Source organism: Heterocephalus glaber, unplaced genomic scaffold (genome assembly GCF_053883595.1).
Source record: "Heterocephalus glaber isolate CG9 unplaced genomic scaffold, H.glaber_assembly_v1.0 deba00001572, whole genome shotgun sequence".
Lineage (NCBI taxonomy): Eukaryota > Metazoa > Chordata > Mammalia > Rodentia > Bathyergidae > Heterocephalus > Heterocephalus glaber.
Window position 1 is genome coordinate 24,310,677 of NW_028258357.1, and position 6,719 is coordinate 24,317,395.

The 6,719-nt window shown below is 49.2% G+C and overlaps 1 long non-coding RNA gene across 1 annotated transcript; it reads right to left on the bottom strand.

The window, feature by feature from the left end:
• Positions 1–2,881: 2,881 nt before the first annotated feature.
• Positions 2,882–5,540, bottom strand: LOC110349115 (uncharacterized). Its single transcript, XR_002394868.2, has 2 exons — positions 5,184–5,540; positions 2,882–4,252 (listed from the first exon to the last, which is right to left on the bottom strand). It is a non-coding gene; the product is annotated as an uncharacterized LOC110349115 (long non-coding RNA).
• Between the last annotated feature and the right edge of the window lie 1,179 nt (positions 5,541–6,719).

Sequence of the window (6,719 nt, forward strand, 5' to 3'; positions counted from 1 at the left end):
GCTTCTGTCTGCCTGGAGCCTTGGCTGCTTCCTTCCCACGCCGAGTGACCTGTCTCCTGCCCACTCACCTCCTCCGAGGGCTCCGAGACACGGATCTTCCCCGTTCTTCCCCAATGCCCCCCCCGTCCCGTCCACTCCGTGCCCTCCGATCTGAGCTCTGTCAGCCCCAGCAAACTCCCTGCCCCAGGGGTCTGAGCAACTCCCACTTATGCCAGAGAGGCCTCCTGGGGCCTAGCATCTGTCCCGAGGCCACTGCCCACCTGCCGGGTCCACGTCTACACTGCCTCCTGCCCCTCCCGGCTCCCCGACTGCCCATTTGGCTGGCATCTTTTGGATGTTCCCTGTGTCCTGCTGCTGTCCTGAGTCTAGAAGCCTCCCAGCCCTCTGCTTCCCCAGGGCCTTGGCACATGCCACCCAGTCCCCACCCACAGCCCGGCCACCCATGCATATCTTTCAGGTCTGAGCTTGACTGTGATTTCCTTAATGAGGTCTCTCTTGTCTTTTAGTATTCACAAAATCCTCTTCCAAAGACACCGCGTTTCCCCTTTGTGGACCTCATCACACTTTGTAAACTGAACGTCCACATCTCATTTGTGTTTCACCATTTTCTGAGCTCCAAGAAGGGAAGGGCTTCATCACACTGCCACCCTAACTGCAGCACAGACGGTTGCTGGTGAGTACCCTAGGGCCTGCCTCATCACGCTCCAAATCCCATGTACATCCTCCTTCTGAGGCACATTGTGATGGCACCTATCATGCTGGCCCCGTGAGTTCCACGCATGTGCACTCATAAGGATCCAGTTCACGTGCCCAGCACCTTGACATTTATCATATTTCTGTGGTGAGAACACCTAGAGTCTTCTCGTCAAGCTGCTGTGAAATATGCACCGCACCGCGTCACTGTTGTTGATGGTCCTCCGGCCACAGCACCTCGCTGACTGTGCAGAGAGCACTGCACTGGAGCCCCACGCCCTCGCCTGCCTCCTGGGCTCTGTCATTGATATTCCGCTCTCCACTTCCGTGACATCAACTTTTATGATCCACAGAAGAGTGAGTGCGATCGGGAGGCACTTGTCTTCCTGTGCTGGGCTCTGTCACCTAACAGAAGGTCCCCAGGGCCACCCCTCTTGTCATGAGGACAGGATTCTGTATTTCTTGTGAGTGGTAATCCATCCTCACACCATAGTGTGTGTCAGCTCACCCCAGCTAGAATGATCATCACACAAAAGACGAAACAGGATGGTGCAGGGGATTCATGCACTGTTAGTGGGACGTAGACTAGTTCAGCATCGTGGAAAACCATGTGGCGGTGCCTCAAAACATTCCAAGTAGCACTGCCACACATTCTGGCAATCCCAGCACTGGGTGCGCACAGGAAGTGAAGCCTGTTGTGTTCAAGCCACGTGAGGCTGCCCATAGTTTCCCCAGCACATTCACAGTGGCCACGGCATGGGGTCGACCAGATGCCACTATAGTATGCCAGTCAAGGAAGGGGGTTCAGTGTGTGCGAGTTGGGGGAGTGGGTAAATAGGGTGAGGGTCCTGCAGGAAAACACATACAGCTGGGTTAGAACAGCCGGGCACGGATTTCAAGTTTGCTTTTGTTCCTGCATAACTAATTACCAAAACTGTAGCAGCTTAACGCAGAATATATTTGTGATCTCACAGCTTTGTGGGTTTGGAATCTAGCCACAGCATAGAGGAGTCCTCTGGTCAGGTGCCACATGGCCACCACCACAGTGGGGTCACACTGTGTCTTTCTGGGAGTATAGGGGCCTCTTCCCGGGCGTTTCTGTTCTTGGCAGTGGTCAGTTACTTGTGGTGGTAGGTGAAGGGCTCCCTGTGCTGCCCTTCCCCAGAGACAACTCAGGGTGGGGCTGTTGGCTTCTGTCCTTGAGACTAGCAGGGTATCTCTCTGTGCGTCTTTTTTTCCCAAATAAACTTTTGACTGATAATAGTTTTAAATTCATGACAATGTCACACAATGGCTGTTATCATTTATCCTCCAAAAGTCTCATATGTTTGGAGGGTGGTGTCATGGGGGCACTCTACTCCTCTGTGGACTCACCCTGGGTCAGTTCACGGCTGATGGGTGCCGTGAGGAGGTGGGGCTGGTTGGAGCTGGGTCACTGAGGTGTGGCCGGGAAGGTATGTTCTTGTCTCCAGCTCCTCTCTCTGCTTCTTGGCTGCTGTGGGGTGAGCAGCTACCCACCCAGGCCCTTCCACCAGTCCTTTCCTTTCTTGAGTCAGCTGTCTATGGACTGAATCCTTATAAACTGTAAGCCAAGGCAAACCTCTCCTCTTCCAAGTTGTGGGTGTTGGATAATTTGTCCCATCAACAGGAAGTGACTGAAGAGCAGCACAGAGCATTTCCATCCATTCCTCTTTCTTTTAGTATTATCATCTTACAGTATTGGCCTGGTACATTCATCAATAGATGAACCAACGCTCATACAGGATTGTTAACTAATGACCATGCATTACTCAGATTTTCTCAGGTTTTTTCCTAATGTCCTTTCCGATTCCAAGTTCCCATGCAGGACACCACACTACATGTATAGTCTGTAACCCACACTTCCAGCTAACCAAGGTCCACTTCCACACAACATATGCCATTCCATAGCGGGGCACCTACCTCATCACAGCTACACTTCCTCCCCGCATTCCTGTGTTGTTGCTGTCATTTACTTCACATACTCACCCAGAACATTGCTACTATTCTCTTCTTTATTTCCATCTACTTTAGGAATTCTCCTAACATTTACTATAGGAAAGATGTCTTGGTGATGAAATCCCTCCAACTTTGTTGTCTGAGAAAGTTTCAATTTTTCCTTAATTTTTGCGGGATAATTTTGCTGGGTATAAACTGATACATTGGTGAATTCTTTTTTCTTTTTACTCTTTTTTTTTTTTTTTTTTTGGTACTGGGGATCGAACTCTGGTCCTTGCTCTTGTGCAGCAGGCAGCAAAACCACTGAGCTAAATCCCTGGCCCTTGTTTTTACTCTTTATATATCACTTGCATGGTTTCTATGGGAAAGTTCCCTGCAATTCCCACTATTTTTCTACGTAAAGTGGATTTTTCTTCTGGCTTCTCCCAAGACTTTCTTGTTTGCTTTTGGTTTTCTTCATATCTGAATACTCTGGGTCTAGATAATTTTGCTTTTGTTTTTATTTGTCATCATTGCTGTCTGAATATGTGGTTTGATTTTGTCCCTTAGTTGTGGAAAGTTCTCAGCTATCACTACTCGAGCATTTCTTCTGCTCCACCCTTGTGTTCCTGGCATGCTCCCATTCTACGCATGTTGCACCTTTGGAGCTGGCCTCATGTTTCTGGGATGCTTTGGTTGTAAATTCTTTCTTCTCTTTGCATTTCATTTGGGAGACTCCATCGCATTTCCTTGAAGACACATACGTAGGGTCAGGTAATAGGACTGGGGTCAGTGCACCTTCCACCGAGGGACTTGTGCTCATCTGCCAGCAGTGAGTGGTCTTTGCCACATCTCCAATGTCCTGGTGCTGTTTCTTCCTCCTCCCAGAGAGGCTGTGACTACTGCCCTTTACTGCAGCCTCGTTGGCATTGGATAAGATGATAGGAAAGGGGCAGCCTATAGCCTTCCAGTGAGCTCTGTCTTATAGTGAGCATGTGTCATAGAGCTGTGACCCTTGTGAGGACAGCCAGTCCCCATGTCTACAGGTCCCCTAACCATGGATTCAACCAACTGCAGATTGAAAATATTTTGAAAATTGCATCTCTACCACACACGTATGGACCTGCTTTTATTCTCTAAACAATAGGATTATTGTTTCCTGAGCAACCTTTTACACAGCATGTGCATTGTTTCAGGTGTGGTAAGTTATCCAAAGATGCTCTGAGGTAGACAGGAGTACACTGTGCCATCTTACAGAAGATACTTGAGTACCCCTGGCAGGGTGGTCCTAGGAGCCAGTCCTCAGATTCCAAGGGACAACCTCACTTCTCCAGTCACACGGTTGGTTCCTCCAGATCTGCCATGTTGATGTTCCCTGGATTTCTTCTGGCAAGAGCTCAGCTAGCTGAAGAAGGTTGGAGTTCGAGGAATTCCCTTTCCTCAGATGGAAGGCTCTGGAAGGTTCTGAAGGGCAGGTGACTCCTCTTCCCACTACCAGAGCTCTGAGAGAATCTTTCTGGGGCCTTCACTCTGTGAGACTGGTAGGGTTCCTGCAGAGGAAGCCACATGGGAGCTTTCTCTCTGGTGCTCAGCCTCCAGCCACCTGTCAAAATCACCACATGAGTCTTCCTCCCGGGCCATCCCTCCAGAGGCTTCCACCCCAGGGGGAAAGCTGAGCTCAGCTGCATCTCTCCAGATATGACCACCAGGCATGCTTAGAGCCCAGTTTTTCCTACACCTTCAGCTCTGTTGTGGGTACAAATGATTTTAATTTTCAACTTTTCCAGTTTTTCTTATTATAAAGGATGAGAATGGAAACTTCCACACTCTCAATGTGAACGGAAACTGGTAGGTCTGTGTTAACTTCCTGAAAAGCTCATCTGGAGCCAGGGATGGGGGATCCCAGGGGTACAGAACTACCTGTGTGAAGCTCAGGGTTGGATTCCCAGCACGGCAAAAACACAAGAAATGAAAACAAACAGCCCTGAAAATGTCTCATCTGGTTAGGCCGGGCCCACTCAGAACCAACTCCCCTTGGATTGGCCTTTCCTCAGAGAGCTTTCCGTGGTGCCCAGAGTACCGTCCACACCAAGGGGAGGAGTGCATGCAAGGTGCCCACACCAGTGGTGGGGACCCTGGGCCTCTTAGAACTCTGCCTGCCAAGGACATGGGCAAAGGACCAGTGGTGTGAGCCAGGCTAGCAGGTGGGAGGAGCACAGCAAGCAGAAGGAACAGCCTTGGAAAGAAGTAGGAGAACAGAGGAGTGAGGCCATGCAAGAGTCATCCAATTGTACACTTTCAGCATGTGCAGCACTTTCTGCGTATCAGTTATGTCTCAGGCTGTAAGAAAAGCATCCAGATGCTGACTTCCTTTACTCTGAGGTCCTGTCCTGAGACAAGAAGTTTCCTCAGGGGCTCACTTGGAGGGAAGAGATAGTGAAGCCAGCAAAAATGAAAAACAAAGCTCTCCTTCTCAGGTCAGGACGAGGGATGGGTCACCGGGACAATGTCCCAGGTGAGCACCTGCCTCTTACCTGTGTCGTCTGGTTGATTAATCTGGCAGCTTCCTTCCAGAAACTCAGTCAGCGGGATGCTAATGCACTGTAGCCTTCAGAGACAAGGTCTTTTTCCAAAGCGTGGTGTCTCCTCAATTATGTCTTGTTAAGCAAACCTTTTCCTTATGTTTTTACCTGAAACAAGAGAGGTAAAAAGTCCCCCAAAACCATCCACCTTCCTTTTTTAATCTCCGGAAAGGGTTTGGAATAATTATAGTTGTTTCTCTTTTGTAATTATATAAATGTCATGGTGCGCTTGGACTGTCATTTCACTGGACATTTTTATCGAAGATGTTTACATTTCTGCAACACATTTGGAACAAACGAAGACGCTGTTCTGCAGGGAAATGGCATTGACGGTTGCCATGGGAACCATGTGAAGTCACAGAAAGTAGATTATCTCATAATGCATTAGCTGGTGTCAGGAACAGACAGCCCGACTAGAGGACAAACTACCAATTAATGCTCGACAATTTGGGGCCAGAGAATAGGAACAAAATAGAAGGCTGCCTCCGAAAGGTCATATTCCAGCTAATTTATTGGTTACTTTGCTCTCCCCAAACCAATTATTCTGATTGCGTTCCGCCCATAGAAATCTATCTCAGCCAGTTCAGACTTCTATAAGAGGAAAATTCAGAAAAGCAGAATTTGGCATTTGAGAAAAAAGTTCAGAATTAGTTTTTAAAAAATCCTTTTAGCTCACTGAGATTTAAAGAAATGATTACCTTACTCTGCCTGAAAGCCTGGGAGGCAGTCAGCTGGAGGAGGACTGCCGGAGGCCTAGGCTCAAACCTGGGGAGAAGTGCGGCTCTTCGTTGTATGAGGTTTTTGGCTACACACAAATGACCTGGCTTCTCTGAAATTCTGCTTTCTTGTCTGTGAAATGGGAATGATAATGATGGCATGGACTATGGCTGCAAGGCCAGGAGCTCCACCTATGGCTGGTTTTCCGGATTAAATGACACCATCTGAGCAAAGGGTGCTGCACATTTCCAGCGGACACTATGCGTTTTTAACTGAAGAAAGGAGTTGATTTCCCACTGGATTCCTGAGGAAGTCAAGAATTTCAACAGAACTCATCTTGGGGGGCAGGTAGATCACAAAGTTCAACTTGGCCACCATCAAAATCACTTAGAAAGCTTTAGCACACAAAGAATTTAGGGCGCCACCCTGGCCCCGAGGACTGTCTTGGTTGGGGCCCCACCTGGTTCCTGCTGGCCACGCCGGTCACTGGAGCTCCTGAGCCTTGCTTTGCTCATGGGAAGGCATTTTTCTATGTCCCATTTTCTGAGTTTCGCAGCCCAGGTGGTCTGGCACTGGAGCAGGGAAAATCCCTGTGAGCATCCTGTGAGGGCCACTGCACGGAGTGAAGGGCGTGCACAGACAAGGGCAGCTTTTGGGGGTCTCTCCAGACGCCAGCACCAGCTGCAGATGTTCCCAGCTGCTCAGAGCAGGGGGTGGATTTTCGTGGAAGGAACAGGGCTAACAGCGCTTCCCTGCTTGGCGCCCTGTCTC